At 44.5% G+C, this 21,351-nt stretch overlaps 2 long non-coding RNA genes and 1 pseudogene across 3 annotated transcripts in view; 2 read left to right on the top strand and 1 right to left on the bottom strand.

The window, feature by feature from the left end:
• The first annotated feature begins 2,088 nt into the window (after positions 1–2,088).
• LOC142827304 (uncharacterized) lies at positions 2,089–13,175 on the top strand. Of its 2 annotated transcripts, none has more exons than XR_012901961.1 (3): positions 2,089–2,182; positions 3,781–3,889; positions 13,071–13,175. It is a non-coding gene; the product is annotated as an uncharacterized LOC142827304 (long non-coding RNA). The 2 variants fall into 2 exon arrangements; XR_012901962.1 differs by lacking the exon at positions 13,071–13,175 and adding an exon at positions 10,246–10,542.
• The window catches only part of LOC142827303 (uncharacterized), a 33,329-nt gene continuing 14,979 nt past the window's right edge, over positions 3,002–21,351 (bottom strand). The window contains exons 2-5 of the long non-coding RNA XR_012901960.1: positions 11,014–11,157; positions 7,348–7,417; positions 3,499–3,587; positions 3,002–3,191 (exon numbers count right to left, since the gene is read on the bottom strand). This is a non-coding gene — a long non-coding RNA (uncharacterized LOC142827303). The remainder of the gene's footprint in view (positions 3,192–3,498; positions 3,588–7,347; positions 7,418–11,013; positions 11,158–21,351) is intronic.
• On the top strand, positions 19,057–19,689 carry LOC112545306 (small ribosomal subunit protein eS8 pseudogene; annotated as a pseudogene).

The raw sequence follows: 21,351 nt of genomic DNA, 5'->3' as shown, positions 1-21,351 counted from the left end.
GGACTTGAAATAGCCCTAATTCAGTTAGTCACTAGCCAAATGACCTTTCATTCTCATCTAAGAAATGCACTGCTGAGGATGAAAAGCACTGCTTTGTGCCAATAACTGAAAGACTTCAAACTCCAAAGTTCAGGAGCCTTAAAGAATTAGAAAAATCATTAAAGGGATCTGGCTATACCACCAAAGACAAAAGAAATTACTACCTACTTTTAATCTGACTTCAGTGTAAAGCTGAAAAGACTGATATGGACCACTTTCCTTCAAGATTGCTGCAGAGGAGCTATTCATTAGCGGCTGCACTGTGTCACTTGGGCACAGGATTCCCCCACCCTGTGAAACTGGCCTGCTCTGACCTCAGTAAAATTTAGTCCCAGCTGAAGAACAGCACCACAAGAAAGAGACAAAAGCGACTCAACACTCCTTTGTTTCATACTGTTCCATGGCTTCCAAACCTGCCAGCATTGACCATCCCTTTATTTTTCCAAAGTGGATAAACGAAGTTCCATTCATCTTAACAAGTGAGGGCCCTTCAGTGAAAACCAAAAGGTCCTAACTCCTTTGTATGGCTATTAATTACAGGGCATTTTTAGTTTAAGAGAATAGATTTACATTAATGTATTCTGACAACAGTTTGCACTCTCCAACCCGTGTGTGCAGTTTAATATACATGCCACTCAATTCCTGGTTTTAGGCATATTAACCCATGAAGTACATTGGATGAAAAGAAAAACCCTCTTGCGCAATGCCATTATTCCTGAAAATAATCAGCATAGCAGCATTGCGCAAGAGGGTTTTTCTTGCGCAAGAAGGGGCAGTGTAGACAGCTCCTTCTGGTGCAAGAGCCTCTTCCGCAAAAATGGCAACTCATTAGGTATGCAAATTAGGCTCGGTGATATTCCATGCTTACCCTCAATTGCATATTTCTTGCACAAGAAGCTGTGAGTGTAGACATAGCTCTCTAGTCCATCTGATAGCACTTAAAGTTCACATACTATTCAAAGCTTGCAAGCAGGCATAATTCCTATTGCTTGTATTGTACAAACCTTGGTCTTGCCTCAGCACAAAGTATTAGACTACAGAACCTTTCAAGGTCCCTTCCAAGCCTACATTCTATGAAAAATAGGCAATTATTTGGGGGGTTAACTTTACAAGTTTTGGCCTAGACCTGAATTTGCTAGTATGAACACCATTCACTTTCAGACTGTGTAAAGTTGCAATAGCGAAGTATTGTTACTATGAATTTTCTTCGAGCTAGAACACATTGCTGATAATGGCAGGTGTGATGGATAGGAGGAGTGCTAGCCAGCACCCAGTGACTAAGGGGTTACACTCAGGTAGCTAGCAAGGGTGTTGGCAGCAGGCCAGAAGAACCAATGGGGATACAGTGCTGAAATGTGAATTGTATAAGAAACCTTGCCTGCTTTCTTTGAGTGGGGAAGTTAAGCCAGGAGTTGAGACACAGACAGAATGATTTAAACCCAGGTAGGACTACCATGCCTCCAAGGAATTTGGGGCATGGAAGTGGACTGAACCAGGGGTCAAGAGTAAATAAAGGGGAAAAGTGTCTAGTCACGATCAGGGTATTTTGCTTTATTTTTGTGGTTTATCTGAACTTGTGTGAATCCACGCCTCTTCTCCCCCATTTGCATAGGGGTACCCCTCTGGAAGAAGTCCAAGTGCTTTCTTCCTCAGAATTAGTCTGAGGCAGGCTCTGTACTGTGGATGCACTAACTTGACTTAAAGCCCCAGGAAGTACTGGGGAGTAATTACTTTGAATTACTCTGGGGAGTGGTTATTTCAAAATAGCAGCTGTCCACACTACAGCTATTTCAAAATAACTATTTCAAGGAAAACAGAGTACAGATTTTGAAATAGGCAGTCTGTTATTTCAAAACAGGCTTGGTAATATGGATGCTCTTATTATTTCGAAATAACCCTTTTATTTCAAAATAACTCCCTATTGCAGACCAGGGCTAAGAGACCTATGCAGATAGGTTGGAAGGAGTTGTGTCTGGATCATTGTTGTAGGCAGATTTAACATTCCGTACCCAGAAAATTCTAGAATGGGGGTTTACTCCAATAGGACCTCAGACTCCATGAAGGCAAACAGACAGGGCAGCTGCTTTTCTAAGGGCCAAGAATCCTGTGTGAGCTGGGAGAAGCTGAGCACAGCAGAAAGCAGGTTGTTGTCCCTCACTCTGAAGCACTTTGCCGCAGGGTTTTCTTTAAATCTGCATACTGGTGACTTAACTGAGTAACTGGTTCATCATCAGCTAGCTAACTGTCTAGCAGCGATGCACAGTAGAGGAAACCCACTTGTAACACTGACAGGCAAACCCTGGTTGTTTGCAGTGGAATTGAACCTGGGACCTCTAAAGCTTTGTGTATGAGCCTCTACCACATGAACTAAAAGGCTGTAGAGCAGACACATCATTCTCTCTGCAAGTGTTCAGTGCTATTAGATGTCCTCTTATAACCCAGAAGGTGTGTGGGTTATCAGAGGACCTTCTCTTATCCCATGTCAGCTTACTTTGCTTAAGAGCCTTTGGGAAGGAATCTTGTCAAAGGCTTTCTGGAAATCCAAGTTCACTATATTCATTGGATCCCCTTGTCCACATACTTGACAACTCCCCTGTCAAAGAATTCTAGTAGATTGGTGAGACATGATTTCCCCTTTACAGAAAACATGTTGACTTTCCCCAACAAATTACGTTCTTCTCTGTGTCTGACAAGGACTATGGATTTCAACCAATTTGCCCAGTACTGAAGTTTGCTGTCATTGTTCATCAAGTATGTCATATCTTATCATTCCCAGACACTGTATGACTATAGAGATCACAGTACAACATAAGAGAGATCCTGAGTAAAAGATAGTGGTGTCAGGAGAGGGAAGATGAGCAGTTGCTTCTGCTTGTTCACGGTCTGCCTCTTCTCCTCTCCCCCCGCCCCCCCCCCCCCAAGCAGTCAATAGGAGTTCCCCATTCCCTTTGCTTACCAAAAGGTAATAGCCATGATGGATCTGGTCGGATTCCTTTGGGGCTGTCAGTTGATGTCTGCTTAAATGCCCTATGGGGCGCACTACCACCTTGTCCTGGTGAACCAAACCCTCTCATCTCCCTTCACGATGGCAGAGTTGAAGGGGTCACACCACACAGCAGAGTAACAAAGATCAGCTTTGAAAGTGCACAGCTCTATTGGGAATAGAACCCCAGATAAAGTTTGTACAAAGCAAGATGGATTTATGCAGGATACGTTCATAAATTGTTTTCCCCCTTTATTAAGAGACATGTGCACACCTGTTGTCCTTTCTCCCTTCCCCCCCATCACCACAATTATTTACACTGGGTTTAATAAACAAAAATGATTTTATTTAAAAAAGAAAGATTTAAGTGGTTACAAGTAATAGCTGGCATATCAGAGCAGCTTGCTAAGAAAAAGAAAACAAACATTCCAGCTAACTTTAATACTCAAAGAAACTTGTTACATGCAATTTCTTACCCAAACAGTTCATCTCAGAACCTGGGAGGCCTCCTTACTCGAAACTGATCCTTCCCTTTGTTTGGTCTTAGATGTTTCCAGCAGTCATCCTGCATAGTAAACAAGTCTTTTGGCATTTAACAGCAGTCCCTATTGTTTGGTTTCCCCACCTTCATATTCCTTTTGCCGAAGGTGAGGATCCTTTGTGTTCAGTTTAAACTTTTTAATATTTCCCGGGGGAAAAAGTACAGCATCCAAAAATGGATTATTGCATCAAGTGACCTGGCCATATTGTTTTGGCAGGAGCAACCATAGTCCAAGCTTCCAAGAAGAACAGGACTATTTGCAGTTCATTGTCCCAAGTACCAGCCCATTAAGTTCCTTGAATACTACAAAGGGCCTGAATGTCTAGGTTAGTAAACAGGTTCATATTTCATATTTCTAACTTCAAATACAGGAACACACAAATATACACATTCAGCAGATTATAACTTTTCTAATGATATGCTACAAGTATTTTGCATAAAACATCTTCCAGTTATGCTTATGAATATGAATAGGCATATTTCCATAAAGAATATGGTATGCAACAGCAGTCACTTTTTGGCTGAGATTGACCAAAATTTCAATCACTAAAAAGGAAAATCCTTTGGAAAGTTACAAGCAGAAAAGTGCTGGAGTTATACAGATAGGAAAGAGAAGCTTAATTACTGTATCATGTTCCCTACCAAGCACATACAGGAGAAGAAACAGTGCTGTAACATTTTTTTTTTTAAATAAAAGAAATTGCGTGAAAAACAAAAAACCCACACTTTTCTTGAAACTTGACTCCAGATTCATTCCTAAGCATAGGGCCAATACAAAACGTATGTATCACATTAGTGCCTTAGGGATTTATCAGGACACAAGTGATACATTGCTCTCATATTGTATGCAGAGGTGACTTACCCTCTCTAGAACAGTTTGCATCTTTTCAAGGCCAAGCAGCAACACACTTACTAGTTCTCTTGTGTCACTGTCGTGATTTATGAGTACAGTTCCATTTTATTAAAGCACCACTAAATCAGGTCATGGAACAATTCTATTATCAGGAAGTTTGATTAACCTCAACATTTCATAGTTTCTATGTACACTCCAGAAGCCACTAAAACAATTTCACTCCTTACAGAAAGGGGAATTTGAACCTGATTAAGAGGTTCTCATCGTGTGAGTAAATTCTATAAAACTGAACACGCACTATGCTAATTCCTCTCATCTTCCCCAGTCATAGTCCCACGTGAGCCAGCTATAATTAGGTAGAGAAAGTATTAAAGTATATGGCCATAAATCTTAACATTGTATTTCTCTCACCATTTCTAGAAAGACTTTGCAATCCTCATGTCAAAGTTCAAGGCAATTCATACTACAGTAAACTTCCGATGGGATGCCACCCCAGACCCCTCATAGCCCCCCCCTTACGATAGTCCGGCTCTGCCCCAGGCGTCCCTGATTCAGCTGCTGCTGGTCAGTTTCAGCAGCAGCTGAATCGGGGATGCCTGCAATAGAGCAGCTGGGGTGCTGCCGGGTTGGTCCCACAACGCCGATGGGTGGCGTTACGTCACCAACCCAGCAGCACCCCAGCTGCACTTGGGGATGCCTGGGGCAGAGCAGCTGGAGTGCTGCTGGGTTGGTCCCGCAGTGCCAAAGGACGGCGTCCCCAGGCGTCCCCAAGAGCAGCTGGGGTGCTGCCGAGTTGGTCCCACAGCCCCGAGGGGCAGCACTACGAGACCAACCCGGCAGCACCCCAGCTGCTCTGCTCCCGGCTTCCCCGATTCAGCTGGTGGTAAATTTCAGCAGCAGCTGAATGGGGGAAGCCTGTCCGGCTGCCCCAGCACTTCCGGGTTCCTGATGGTGCCGGACCATCAGGAGTCCTGGAGCATTGGATACCGGACTAACGGAGTTTTACTGTATATTCTCTTCTGTATCGGTAGTGTTACAGAATCTGTTCAATAAATTTATATTCATATATTCTTAAGGAACTACAAGTATATGGCTATGGCAATATAGATATGTATTTAAATCAGGATATTATATAGCCTCAGTTCCCAAGAACCAAACAGCTTTGTTTATATGGTATTACCATTTCCCTCTATGTCAATCACCAAGAAGCATCAGAGCTAGAGATGTTAAGAGTCAAATTCTGTCCTTAGATGCATATATTCTCCCCTTATTTGTTTCAGTGGGCCACTGCATAGCTCTACTTGGAAACCCATGGTGTCAAAGGACAACTTTTGGCTGTGAAGTATTTAACTCATTACTAAAGTCAAATTACGTGCAGCTACTTCCCTAGAAACTGAGGCAGCCAATTTTTGCAATTGGAAGTCCTAGAGTGAAATGATTGTTTAGTCTCACTAGCTGTTACCTTGTGCCCCAATTGTTTTCCTCTACTTGCAAAATCATCGCAAGTCAAGACTGCAAATTCTTCAAGACAGGAACTAGGCATTCCCTAGGGACCACTAGGAATTACCATAATACCGAAACCTGACAACTTCAAAATGAATGGACTAACCATATTTGATGCTACCAGAGTGAGGGTTTTATTTGTCTTCCTTAACAGTGGCTTTCTTCACTTCTAACAATACATGAAGTGCTAGTTCCAAACATCTGTAACACCTTCCTTTTCATTTTGTTCCCTTCCTTATTCAGAATACACTGATGGAAAAAACCTTCAACTTAAATCAAGCCAAATATGCTTCTTAATTTACTCCACTCAAAATCTTCCATAATCTGCTCCCAAGACTGAGCTAGCTTACGTTTTGCAAGCATAAATCTTCTTACCCAATTATCCTTTAGTGATCAGAAAATGAGTGCTGTTTGCACATAATCATGGAATGGGGCAGAACAGAAGCACTGTTAATTTTATCAAGTTTATTATTTTCTTAACTAGATGTCTCGATGGAAACTTTTTTTTTTTTTTTTTTAAAAAGCCATTTTGCCTGCTCAATGTATTTTTGAAAGAAGCATTTTATTGAATATACACAAGTGCAGAAATTCAGTGACTTATAAAAACTGGTTCTATTCCAATTTGGTCATAATATACAACAATCAAGGCTTTCTGGTGAGCCAGATCCTCACATCCTTACTCCCATGAACTTCCAGTGACTTTAGTACAGGGGTGGGGAACATTTCTTGGGTCAGGAGCCACTGATCCACGGAAAAATTAAAAAAAAATTGGGGGCTGCACGTAAATGAGAAGCAAAAAAAAGACCCAAACCCTCAATGATCTGGCCACCGACTGAAAGGGCATTCCCCATGCACACCAGAGCCTAGGGGGGCTTAGACTAGTAGATTGTATGCTCCAGCCCCTCGTGGGGAGGATGGAGAGGCCAGAACACTAGCACAGGCTCCCCAATGCTGTGAGGGGTAAGTCCTGAGCCTCAATGGCCAGATCCAGACAAGCCAGGGGCTGCATCAGGCCCCCAGACTTTAGGTTCTCCGCCCCGTTTTAGTGGGAGTTTGTATTATGAAAAACTGAGAGTCCAATCCATTAAAAGTCCACTGGCATCAGACTCTTTAAACAACTAAGCAGTATTTAAAGGTTTATAAAAATGGGGCCCTGAGTGAAGACTTCAGGACTGAGCCCATTAAGAGGGGCGGCAATATTGCAAAGCAATCCAGTTTCAAAAGATGTATTCACATGAACTGCTGCTATCAAATACTAAAAGAATAGCATTTATAGTACAGCTTATTTTCTTGTCTGCTTCTAGCTCCCAGCATTCTCCTACTGCTTGTCCAAAGAGGAGGGGTGGGATCTTATGCAATTTTCTAGACAGACATTGTCAAGTTACACAGAGCCACAGGAAAGTAATGTGGTCAAGGAGTTCCACTCACCACCAGCTTGGTAGCAGTGCACAAGACTGCAGCTTCCTTTCTCCCCAGCATGTAATCCAGAATCTACAATCTGCAAAACATGTAAAATACAGCAGGCTTATAAATTTGCCTTGGATACAAAAAGCCTGTGCTAAGAGGTGCAAATATCAGATATTAATGCCTCCTTTGCAGTAAATTAAAAAGGTGCTCCAGGAATAATTAACAGCACTAGTGTTGGCATATCTTCATAAAGTAATCGTCATTGTAGTGTTTCCTCCAGAGGTTTCTGTCTATAGTCATTAAGTACTCAGATAACACAGCTTATTTTTTCCTTGCAGACTCTTACTATGGCTGGGTATTTAGCAGTAGAATTACATGCTTAGTATGGCGTCTTCTGGGAGTGGAATTTGCCACTCAGTAATGGCTGCCTTGCCTATCCCAATCTGGCTATTTAACACACTGAGTAAATGTACTACTTACTGCTTTTCTCTCTCTTCCCCCCCCCCCCCCCCTTTTTCAGGAAACTTGTATACAATTTTGTATCTTCCTTTGTCCTCTCCTCCCTCTTATGTTATTTTGTTTTTTGTTCTTCCAGTTACTGTTCACATCTCTTTTCCTGCCAAGGTTCCATTTACAATCCCATTCCTCTACTTTTTTGTTGCTTACTTTGTTAGGTTAGATTGCCACTTCCTTGAACAAAGAGGTACAGAGCTGCATGTTCCCCGGGTAAACTCACATAATCCCATCTTCCTGCTCTTCAATGCACAGGACTAATGCACAAGCTGCATTCACCCTTTTGGTTTGCTCTCCCCAGTACTCCTAACAAGTGGAGCCCAAGTCCAGTGGAGGGCATAAATGCCACGAATACACTCTGAGTAGATCCTAATGACTACATCAGAATTTCAGCTTTCCATTTACAAAAGTATGCTTCTAGTCCTCATGACTGAAAAGACAATCTTGACAATATGAACCAATGCAGCAACATTTACCTGACCCTGCACACGGCCTGAAACAATAATTCTGAGAACGGTAATGGCACCATTACTGGAGCACTAACTCAAATTCATTGTTCTAGGGGTGCTTGCCAACACCACCCCAACAGAGGTTCCATGATGGCTTCCATGATGGCTTCAGGGTCCTTGGCTTGGATGAAGGGAGAGGAGTCATTATCAGTGGGAAATAGGTCAATGGAGGGATGATAGGAGTTACTACAGAGAACTGTGTGTGTCTGGCTGGTGAGTCTTGCCCACATGCTCAGGGTTTAGCTGATCGCCATATTTGGGGTCGGGAAGGAATTTTCCTCCAGGGTAGATTGGCAGAGGCCCTGGAGGTTTTTCACCTTCCTCTGTAGCATGGGGTACAGATCACAGCTGGAGGATTCTCTGCATCTTGGGATCTTCAAAGTATTTGAAGGCTTCAATATCTGAGATATAGGTGAGAGGATTATTCTGGGAGGGATGGGTGAGATTCTGTGGCCTGCACTGTGCAGGGGGTCAGACTAGATGATCATAATGGTCCCTTCTGCCCTTAAAGTCTACGAGTCCCTCCTCCCTCAGAAAGCACCCAACCCATCTGAAGACAATGAGGGGTAGACTGTTGATGTGGGCAGGCAGGGCTTCCCCTAAAGGAGAATCTGGTAGATTCCTGTTGCTTGGAGAACCCTGCTATGCAAGGCTATCACGTGTGTTTGGTGGGTGGGGTGGAATATGGGCCTGTGGCCAGGAATAGCAAACCACAACCAATGGTAGCTGCAATCACCAGTACGTGCGGAGGTACAGGTAAATATAGCAGCAGCTGCCGCCCACCCGGGGCTAACCCTGGTGAACCATTTTATTGCTCACCCATACTGTAACATATGGCCATGGTGTGATGCAGGGCCAAAGGATCCACTCTTGTGAAGGAATGAGCTTCACAGTGCTTTAGTTCAGCTTCCTAGTGGTCTCAGACCATTTCCTAGAAGACAGGTTTGTTTCATGAAAAACTATCACTACATTTGCACCATTAGAGACCCTGCAGAAGAGAACAGATCTAGGGCACATACACACAGCAGAATGGGAGGCTTTTGCACTTCTGTCCTTGCTGCAGAATAATAATTTCATTATCCAGGTTGTGTCTAGCACCTTTCATCAACATTACATGGTTCATCACCTCACAAATCACTTCCCCACCCATGCAGTCCCATTACCTACATGCAACAGGCTAGCTGATTGGCTCTAACACAATCATCAGACTGTTTAAAGCCAAAATTTGATCCCGTAGTTTGATAGTGTGTATATTCATATAGATCTCCCCACTTGATATGGATATCTGGGGCTTATCTTGCTACTGCAATGTACCATGTGGGCCCTGAGGGTAGTTACCAGTCTCCTTTTAGTGTTCCTGCTCATTGCCAAGTCCTCCTTCCAGAAGATTACTTTCCCCATGAAGCATATACAGATATTTAGGAAGAGCACTTCTCCCCCCTGCTTTGAAATGCAGAGTGCTCCAAATGGTAGGTGGTGTTCCAAAAGATCCCAGGACAGAGATCCCTTAGGAGGCATTTCCCAAACAAGTCAGACACTGGAGAAAACTGTCAGTATTAATCAAGAAGCAACATTCCTGGCAATAGGCTGGCAAGTGTGATTGTCTTGTCCCTTGGTCTCGAGTGCCTTAGCGAACTCATTCTAGAGCCTTGCCCCTTCTCTGTGCTAAGATGTGAGGTTAAAGATACAGGCTTATGGGGACTTTAATGGGACAATGCCACTTTACATATCATTGACTTGACACATGTAGCTGAGTGTTCAATAGAGAATGGCTACTACTGGGGCCATGGAGAGCCTGAACCCCAACTTATTGTAATCAAACAGACTGCCATTGACTTTAATAGTCTTTAGATCAGCCAGCAGCTGTAACAGACACTGCGTTTTGTCTACCCTGCAGCTCAGGTGCTCGAGCCATGGGAGCCAGGAGGCCAGTCCCAGAGTAGGCCCATCCTGTGCACTGATGAAGCAGGAGTCCTGTGGACAATGTGCTCATCTATTTAAAGACTGCAGTATAAAGCATATGCGCAAGACATCCACCTTCAAGTTACACAGCAGCCTTAATTCTGGCATTTCCTAACTTGAGTGTTTGACTTGGTAACTTTACTGTTCCATTAGGGTAATTTTGCATGTGTGTGTGTGTAATATTTTCATTGCTGCTTTTCTTAACTACAGACATTGTGAATGCAATACAAAAACACAGTATGCAAGTGCAATTTACTCAGTTTTTTAACCCAACTGGTCTTTGATTCATTTCAAATCTAGCTTTGCTTTGGCAGGTATTCGGTCAGTCCAGTCATTTCCAGTTTCAAACACCAGCCCATTAATCTCGATAAAATGTCTTGGAGTCAGGGGGTGGGAGTACCTGAATAAAGCACAGCAGACTTTGCAGCAAAGCACTGCTCTGTCTTGCACTGACTCTCTCAAAGGACTCATGAATTGATTAACTTGGAACTGTGCTTTGCACAGCCATTTCTACCTTTGCCTCTGCTTTCAGAGAGGCCGTGCTTTTCCTCAGTGGCTTTTACAATTTTCTCATTCTTAGGCAGGCTTAGAAGACAGAGACTGCAATAAATAATCAATTTTAAAAATGTTTAGGCAACAATACTTTAGTTGAATTAAAGCATCTCTTTGGTTTGTTTATCATTCTGCCGGAGGCAATAGTTACCTGATAGCTGTTCTCTTATGATCACAGACTCCTTCCACTAAGTTATTGGAAAAGATGTATTTCCTCCACACGTATTGTAGCCACTTTAAGGAGCTGGCATTGGAGTCCCCTCCAAACACATTGTAGATATAGGATCAGTCCAGTCTATATTAAAAAAAACGTTAAACATGCTTATTATCAGTGTATGAATCAATGCTTGTGAAAAGAAATGGATTGACAGCCTATAAGAAAGAAGTTCCCCTTTCCAGTACAGCATGCGCGCGCGCACACAAAGCTTTCTACCTTCACAGTGCTCTGCCAATGTGCCTCCCCTGAAAGGATCCTCTTTAGAGGAGGGAGCATGATCAGATCTTGGCCTCTCCTCAGCATCTATTCAAGTAATGCTAACTGGGCTTCTTTGTGATGTAGGCTACGTCTGCACTGCAGAGGTTTTCCAGGATACCTCTGGTATCCCAGAAAAGCTGTGCTGCAGCCAAGGAACGCACCCTCTTTTTCAGAACAGTTTCTGAAAAAGCAGATGCATTCTTTTGGCATCCCTGTATTCCTCATACAACGAGGAATAAGGGATGTTCTGAAAGAGGAGGGTTTTCTGAAATTTGGCCCCATGTAGACGGGCCAAATTTTGGAAAAGCCTCTTCCCAAAAAAAAAAAAAAAAAAAAAAAAAAAAAAAAAAAAAAAAAAAAAAAAAAAAAAGCAGAACATATGCAAATTACAGTTTGCAATTTGCATATTTTTCCAATATAACTCTGCAGTCTAGACATAACCACATAGCAATTATTCATTGGGAAGTGAACTGAAATCATAAGTTTCCTTTCACTGGAGTTGGTGCACAGTCAGAGATCTGTCAGTTACAAAACACCACTAAACATCTCCTATGAGGAACCTGAAATGGAGGACAGTGAAATAGAGAGGTCACTGGTTGAACCAAAAAGCTATCCCTTCTTAATGGATGTACCAGGAAGATCTATTTGCCCATTAAGAATTAACGTGCCGAAGAGACATAATTGCCTTACTTCCTGTGATTCCTTCTTCCACCTTTGGATTTGTCTTCAATCAACAAGATTCAGTGCAACTTGCTCTTGTTCCAACAGAAAAGTCTCTGGCTGGATTGATAGGGCGATTGAATTCAGAGCCAGATTCCAAGTATCCAAAGTCTGGAGCTTGTTAATTGTCAACATTCTGCATGTAGTGTGCTGGACCATTTGCAATAAATGGTTCCCATTGTTGAAACCCCTTCCCCATCTTAGAAATTAGATGGTGTTCCGTTTGGACATTTTGATTCAGAAAAGATATCTGAAGCCATCCATTAGCTATGGCTTAACATATGTTCATTTACAGTGTCCTCTTCATACTGTATTGACAATGACAGTTGGAACATAACTCCAGTGCAGCTGAAATGGGGCTTCTCGCTTTCACCATCCTCTGGATTATTGCTGTAGTATAGCAACAGCAATCCTGATCACTGCCGAATCCCAAGAAATGTGATACCCTGACCTATTACTTGTCCTAGTTTCTCACTATTCTCCATAATAAGATGCCTGACTTGTAAATATAATTCACACCACCATAGTACTTAAGGAAAATGTTGCAAGCATTAACTCTGCCAAGTAGGAACAGCAAACAGGTTACATCTGTCTCCAAATCTAAAACAGCATTTACAAAAGATGCAGGCATTCTGGAAAATAAAGGGTAAACTAGGGAAAGGGAGCTATGCAGTTTAGACCAACTGGGATCTCCCTCCAATAGTCCCTGACGAGACTAATTTTTTTCAGTAGCTAGAACTAGAATTAAAGCTTCTCTTCCCAAAATGTAATTCTAGAAATAATCCAGTTACTAGTGAATGTGTCTATACCACATACCCATCAAAAATTGAGATTAATGGGCACCTGTGACCCAAACCCCCCTGCCAGCTGGGTACAAGGACCCCCTGGAGTCACTAAAAGAATGTCATATAAGGTCTTTAATAAAACTGTGTCACATTAATCATAACTGCTGTGAGATATGTACAGAAAGTCCATGAGTTATGTATTTACACACTAAAAATTATGTTCTATAGGGCTGTTGCTAAAAGAAGGTTACCCAAAGATAATGTGTCCTGAGACAAACTTATCCAGAGGGGCTAGAGACACTTTGCTCCATGGCAGACCATTGTGTGTTGTATGACATACAATGCTAACAGTCTCCTGCTGTAAGTCAATTGCCAGCTATGACTTGAGAAGGAAACTAACAAGATGAGGTAAATAGTGGAGGTGAAGTGAGGGAACGTGATCAGTGAAGTTGTGTCTCTAGAATGAGCTTTATGGTGTATTAAATGTAATCATTTTTTCCCATTTTTACACTTATTTTTCTTTAAGAAGTTCCCTTTTTAATTTTATAATTGAAGTCAAGGGTTGGGTGTGATACAGGAGCAGAGGTCTAAGGTAAAACTTGCAAACTGTGGTACACTATCTTTGGGAACAGAGGATCTGGAATTTCTGGGATTCCAGGGATCAGGGGCTGGATACTACAGGGGGACACTTCATAGGGACATGGGGCTATAGGGAGACTGTTGTCAACCTGCAAGGCAAAGACATGGCTAGGGTACCCAAAGAAGTGTGATAGGATTTCCTGAAAGGCTGATGGTGTTAGCTTCCTAGCACAAGCTAGTACAGGCAGTCCCCGACTTATGTCGGATCCGCACTTACGAACGGAGCTTTCTCGCCCCGGAGGTCGAGGTGGTGGATTGCTACCTGCGAGCTCCGGGGCGAGGAAGCCCCGTTCGTAAGCTGCTCCGGTGCCCCTGGTCTGCTGGAGACCGTCTCCAGCAGACCAGGGGCACCGGGCGGGTTCCCGCGCTTCTGAGGCTTTGCTCTGGCACCCCAGCTGCTCTGCCCCAGGCATCCCCAAGTCAGCTTCTGCTGAAACTGACCAGCACTGACTACAGGAAGCCCGAGGCAGAGTTGCTCTGCCCCGGGCTTCCTGGAATCAGCTGCTGATCAGTTTCAGCAGCAGCTGACTTGGGGACACCTGGGGTTCTTAAGTTGATTCTGTATGTAAGTCAGAACTGGCGGTCAGTTTCAGCAGCGGCTGAATCTGGACGCCAGTTCCGACTTACATACAGATTCAACTTAAGAACAAACCTACAGTCCCTATCTTGTACGTAACCCGGGGACTGCCTGTACAGGCAACAAGTATTTATGTTGCACCTTAGAGAACAACAAAAATATATAGTATCATGAGCTTTTGTGGGCAAAACCCACACTAGCTCATCTGAGGAAGTGGGTTTTGCCCACGAAAGCAAAGACTATATATTATTCTGTATCTTTAAAAACAATGAGTAGTCCTGTGGTATCTTAGCCTTAAATCTACAGTAGGGCGTTATTTCTAAATAACTCCCTTTATTTCAAAACAAGCAGCAGAACATCCACACTGCCAAGCCCATTATTTAAAAACACTGTAATGGGCTGGTTATTTCAAAAATCTGTACTCCTGCTTTTCACAAGAACAATTTCAAGCATTATTTTGTAATAGCATTAGTCTGGATGCTCAGCTGCTGCTTTTTCAAAATAATTGGCCCCCGGAGGCCTCACAGCTACACATATGGCCACACCTGCCAGCTCCACTGCTCCCTTTCTCTTGCAGAGCTTTCAAAGAGGCAGGCAGAAGGGAAAGTGCTTATAGCACAAGGATAGTCTTGCCAGTCCCGTGCCACACCATGAAAGCCCAGGAGCCACTGCTGACCCCAGTGCTCCCTCTGAGCCCCCCTATGGCTCCCAACACTCTGCAGCACCCTCGACTGCAAGTGGCCAGGGACACAAGTGAGCTCCGACCTGGACAGGTGTGGAGATCCTGGATCTTATTGAGGTCTGAGGCGAGGAAACCAACCTCCAGGATCTCCACACCAGAAAGTACAATGCCAATGTCTACAGCCGGATGGCTACCAGCCTGGTTGAGAAAGGAAACACACAGACCCTTGACCAGATTCACATGAAAATAAAGGAGCTCTGGCAGGTCTACAATAAGGCCAGGGAGGGGGCAGCACTGCACACATGCCGGTACTACCACCAACTTGATGCCATCCTGGAAGGGGGGGCAGTCACCTGCCGCCTCCCTCACCCCCGTCAGTGTTCTGCCAGGACACGCTTGGCATCAGCCACCACGAGGGCTGGATTGTGAAAGACAACAACAAGGAGGAGCAGGCCAGGCAGTCCACCACATCTGCCAGCCAGGATCTGGTCCTCACCCTGGAGCTAGTCCTGCCCTCCCAGGTGGTCTCCCAGGCATCAGACAAACCCGGGGGAAGGCACTTCCGGTGAGTTCTATAACTTTCCTTCTATGCACACAGGGGCAAGCAGTGTGCTGCAAGGGGCTATGTGCTCCTCAACCAGCCTTCTCGGCTAGGGCGGGGGGTCGTCACATGACAGCATGTGCACATGGGTGCATGTGGGGCACCAGTCTGGAGCACTCAGTCAGCTCCATGATGCTCTTATAGAGGAACCCCTCAGTCCTCCTCATGGGGTCCTGGAGAGGCCTGCCTTACTATGGCCTCTGTGGTGGGACACCTTCCCGCAACAAGCCGACACTAAGGAGGCAGAGGTCAAGGAGTCACACAGCCATGCCACACGGCACAGGTTCGTGACCGCACTTGGGCACAAGCGCAGTGATGCAAAAGAGACTAATCCCCTACATGTGAACCTACTGGGGGACGAAGAAGAGTGGGTCCCAGTGGCAGTCTCTCCAGCAAGCTGCCTCTGCCACTCATGCATACTTCCCCCAACACACACACACCCCCCTCCAGTGGACAGGGATAAAAGTTCTCTCCCTGTAGGACACCACCAGTGCCAGACTCAGCATGTGGGAGACACAGAAGGAAGCTGAACATCCTGCCCCCCAGATCTCAGCCACTCACCGGCTCCTGGCCAACACCTTCCCCATGCCTGCTTGTCCCCGGGACATGGGGGTAGCAATCCTCCCTGAGACATCTGTGCCCCTGCTAGAAAGTACCCACCTGTAGGCAACACATGGCCTTGCTTTAAGCACATCACCTTTCTCTGAACTGAGACTCCCCTTGTCACTTTTCTTTCACAGCTGAGCCAGCTGCAAGCTGGGACCCACCCCCCATACATGGGGTGATGGGACATTAAGGGCAGCCAAACCCTCCAGAGCTGAATGCTGAGCCCCCTCTCCTCACTTGCAGGTTTTTCCTCCTGTCCCTCTCCCACAACTAGAGACTAACATTTTTTTTATTTGCTCTGCAGGGGAGGACGGAGGAAAAGCACAAATAGGGGATTGTAGGGACCCCATGTGAAGAGGCCCAGAGGAAGAGACTCTCGGGTGGCCTTGGCTGAAACTCTCCCTCAAGGCTTCCCAGATGAACACGGCTCCTTGATGTGCTCTCTGTATAGCACTGGTTTCTGGCTGCTCATAAGCCCTGGCCAGCTGTTCAGCCTTTGCCTCCCCCTCTCCCCTCAGTTGTTCAACCTCTGCCCCCAACGCTGGCAGGAAAGTCTCCCACTTTCTCTCACAAAGATTGTGGAGCACACAGCCAACTACCACTGCAGAGAAGATGTTGCACTTGCTGAGGTCCAGGTGGGTTGGGAGACTCCTGAACCTCCCCTACAGGAGCAAGGAAAAGGCTGTGTCACACAGGATGCTCATGGGCATGTCCATGTCCCTGACCCTGATGGTGCAGTCAGTGAAAAAAAAAAGTGCCAGCGTGCATCCTCTGGAACAGGCATGAGTTCTGGAAAATGTGGGTGTCATATGCCTTTCCCGACCAGCCAATGTTGATGCCTGTGAGGCAGCCCTTGTGGTCCACCAGGACCTGCAGCACCATTGAGAAGTACCCCTTCGTGTGTATATAGTTCCAGGCATAGCGGTCAGGGACCAGGATGGGATTGAGTGCGTTGTCTATGGCTCCCCGGCCGTTGGGGAAGCTCATGGCAGCAAAGCCATCCAAGATGGGGTCAACATTGCCCAGAGCGATCACCATCCATAGCAGCACATTGTTGATGGTCTTAGCTACTTGCTGAAATACGGCCCCAACTGTGGATTCCCCATGCTCAACTGGTTCCTGACTGAGTGGTATCTGTCCAGCGTGGCGAGCTTCCCCAGGGCAATGGTAATTCACTTCTGCAGGGGGATGGTGGATCACAGTTGGGTGTCCTGGTACCTGAGGGCAGGAGTGAGCCACTCAGAGCTCGAGGAATGTGGCCTTCACGCAAAGTTCTGGAGCCATTTCTAGTCATCCCATTGCTTCAGGACAATGCAGTCCCACTGGCTGTAACTGGTCTCCCTCTGTCAGAAGCAGAGTTCCAGGATCTGTAGGGGGTTTAGGGGCACTTGAAGCAGCAGCAGGAGTGCCAGGGCCTGGTGAAGGGGTCCTCCAATTCAGGCTGGTAGTCATCCTGTTGGAGCAGCATATGGGCAGTTTGGACAAACTGCGCCTTGAAGCACAGCATGAGGCCCATGAGCATGGCAGTGCTTTGCAGCAGCTCCAGCTCCATGTTGAGAGGGCCGTGGCATCCACACGGGCAACCAGAGCACACAGCATCGGACTGGGGTCCCAGGAGGGGAGAGGCAGTGTAGGAGTGGTGCGTGAGATGCAGCCATAGAAAGGAACCCCTGAAAGCACTCATCTCCTAGCAAGGGTGTGCAAGTCTTCCAAAATCTATTCATAGGACTGACAACAGGTGAACAAGCTGTTCAGGTTCACTGGAAAGATTTGAGTTAAACGTAGAACTCAACCCCCCAGAGACCAGACTAACATTTTTAAAAGCGCTCTGGTGATCTTCCATTGCTGGAGCAGCATTTCTGCAGGTAGTACATCCCCTCTGAGCCTGAACATAATAAGAATGTAAGAATGGCCATACTAGGTCAGACCAAGGGTCCATCTAGCATAGTATCCTGTCTGCCAACAGTGGCCAGTGCCGGGTGCCGCAGAGGGGGTGGACTGAAGACAATGATCAAGCGATTTGTCTCCTGCCATCCTTCTCGAGCTTTTGACAAACAGAGGCCAGGGCACCATTCTTTACCCTCCCCCTGGATAATAGCCTTTTATGGGCCTAACCTCCATGAATTTATCTAGCTCTTTTTTAAACTGTTATAGTCCTAGCCTTCACAGCCTCCTCTGGCAAGGAATTCCACAGGTTGACTGTGCACTGTGTGAAGAAAAACTTTTGCTTATTAGTTTAAACCTGCTACCTATTCATTTCATTTGGTGTCCTCTAGTTTATATTATGGGAACAAGTAAATAACTTTTCTTTATTCACCCTCTCCATACCACTCATGATTTTATATACCTGTCATATTCCCCCCTCAGTCTCCTCTCTTCTAAACTGAAAAGTCCCAGTCTCTCTAGCCTCTCCTCATATGGGACCCATTCCAAACCCCTAATCATTTTAGTTGCTATTTTCTGAACCTTTTCTAATCCCAAAATATCTTTGAGGTGATGAGACCCCATCTGTACGTAGTATTCAAGATATAGGTGTAATATAGTTTTATATAGCCTGTTAAAATCTTTGGAAAATCCACCATTGTAGGCTCCCTCTCAGTAAAGTCTGTGGAGGAAAGGAAGAAGCCCAGGATCGATTATTGGTTCTCCCAATCCCAAAATGGTCTTTTGGAGGGTAGAAGAGCAGCACAAACAGAACAATTCTGCTCCCATACTGATCACTGTCTTCCAAGTGTCAGCAGCACACATGCCCTATACTCTCTCGTAGTTTAGCTAGGAAATGCCTGCTGCTCCAGTGAACAAATGAATAGAAAGCAGCAGCTCCATCACCCTGTCCATGTGTTACTTGGAGGGGGTTTCCTAGTTTACACTCCAGGGAATATGGGGTATCTGAATCAATTGCTCATTAGAGCTTGTGGCTGGCACAGTTAACAAGCAAGTTTTCATGCTTTGACTGCCTTATTAGACCTCAATTAATTTGTTAGGATGCAGGAAGCCAAATAGAAAACAGGACAGTGTCAATGGCCCCAATGAGAAAGGAAGCAAGCGGAAAACAACTGGTAGTCATATTAAAGCATAGGAGGCATCTGAACTCAGGAAAAATCTCAGAATGAATACCTCTAGAGGCATCTGGCACAAACACCCCAACACTGGGGGCAAAAGGAAGCCTTGGCTCAAGCAGAGGAATTATGAGATAGGTCCACCTCCTTCCAACATCAAGATTGACCCACATCAAGTTCACACAGGGAGGGCTCATGGTGGTAACAAGAAATATTGTTCTCTTCAGTTAGACTTCAGCAACTTCTCTGGGGAATCTAAGTGCCGGACCTGCAAGACCAGATTCATTGAGGCTGTCTACAATGCTTCCAACAATGAGCTGGTGTAGATACCATCACTCTCACTGACAGTACCCCATAACGACAGTGATTTGAAGCCCATTGCACCTTGCTCCTCAGATGAAAGACTGACACTACACTGCCTCTTTAAGAGGAGGAAGTCTTAAAAAAGAATCCTTCAAAGAAGATCAATATCCAGAAGAAATATGATGAGTGGAAGAATGCCAAGATCGAGCAGCAATCTGGAGGAGCACTTCCAGCAGGGAGAACTACTTGCTTGTATTGCTTCCAAACCTGAATAAGCAAATGGCTCTATCCTGGAAGGCAAGAAACTAGAATTCTACTCAAGGAAGATCAAAGCCAAGAAAGGCAAATACACGTACTATGCAACTAAAAGACCAAATTAAAAAAACCCTAGAGTCTCGTTAAAAACAAACAACGATTGGGGAATCTCTGAAGGCATTTGAGGTAAACAGGGTCACTGGGGCTTTAGAAAACGTGACAGCAGAGGTACTGAGAAAGATCATGTGACAGAGGCCATGATTTGGGAGCTCTTTCCTGCATGGAGTTTAGAGTAAGGAACCCAAATCCATCAAAATTTAGGTGGACTCTGAACTCAGATTATCCAGCACTCTACCACATGGATAGTCCATTCCCAGCTGAGACTGAAGTACAACAAAAAGGAGTTGAAGGGAAGTTTGCTTTCCCCTGTCCTATGGAAAACTATAGGATTCCTGCCTCCACAGGGGTCAAGCTACATCTTTTACAAGCAGTAGATACACTTAAAAATGTAAAAGGAAAAAGGAAAACACTAGAGAGTAGAATGGCTACTATGTGCAGGGTACCCTTACAGGTTGAACCTCTCTAGTCTGGCAACATCTGTGGTCCAGCATTATTTTAGTTAGCCAGGTGTCCAAGTTCCCCCTGTTCCATAAAGTTTGTTTACAGCCCTCAGGTTATAGCTCTCAGTGTTCTGTTCTCTTATTTAGCTCTAATTTACCCCTAAACGTCTAAGAACCCAGTAAGTAGAAGTGCTGATAATGCTGCTAGACAATATTGACCTCTCATAGTTCAGCATATTCTCTAGTTGGGCACTGGTCAGGTCCCAAGGCTGCCAGACTAGAGAGGTTCAAACTGTACAAGTATTTCCTTTGCTGTTCAATGCATTATACCCTGACATACAATGTCTATAAATAGACTCTGCTCTGACATTCATTACAGTTATCTTATCAGTACTGAACCTGAATTTGAGTCGTGACTGCATTTTTGCTTCTACAAAGTCATTTGGGCAACAATGGCATTTCTGTAGCATGTCAGGTCTCAAAAGAATCCATCATGCACAATGAGAAATAGGAGTGGTACCTTAAAGTATATAGTTATTCACTCACGATTAAGCCAAAAGAGACACAATAGTACATTTTTGCGGTAGGTAAACTCGCCTTTGAGAGCATTGAAAAGTTTAAGATTCTTACCACTTACAATGTTAGCTTTTGCTCAAAAAGCCTTGAGGGGCTATATAATTCTGCCATCCTATTATAGTTATTGCTCATTTTTGCAGGAATGCCATTTTTAACTTCCACCACACTGTGTATATTGGAAAATATGTACTTAGTGATAGTTAGTAATTTGTATCTATATAGTATCATTCTACAAGAAGATTATGCTTCAGGGCAGGATATCCTAAAAATTAAAAATGTTCATAAATATCTGCAGCTTAAGGTTAATCCCAGAAAAATAGGACAGCCCTGATCTTGCAATGATTTTACAACAGAATAACTACCTTAAAGTCAGATGTAAATAAGTGTCAGTTCAAAATCAGATATGTAGAATGCAATATTCAAAACCATGTAAAGCATTAATACCAGAACGTCTTCTCTTCACCCTTGAGAATCCTTTGTTAATCATTTTGTTTATTGGTGTTATAAAGACTGATTGTTTTACTGATAGTACAGAATACACGTTACAATTCAACAATAAAAAAGGACCTCATTCAGTTTTAGGATGAATCCTTACTCCATTGTCTTTCAGTGTAACTATCCAGCTCATCTCAATGGGATAGCAATTCTGTC

Source organism: Pelodiscus sinensis, chromosome 2, assembly GCF_049634645.1.
Source record: "Pelodiscus sinensis isolate JC-2024 chromosome 2, ASM4963464v1, whole genome shotgun sequence".
NCBI lineage: Eukaryota > Metazoa > Chordata > Testudines > Trionychidae > Pelodiscus > Pelodiscus sinensis.
The sequence above is the reverse complement of the archived record's forward strand: the minus strand, read 5'-3'. Positions and strand labels throughout refer to the sequence as shown.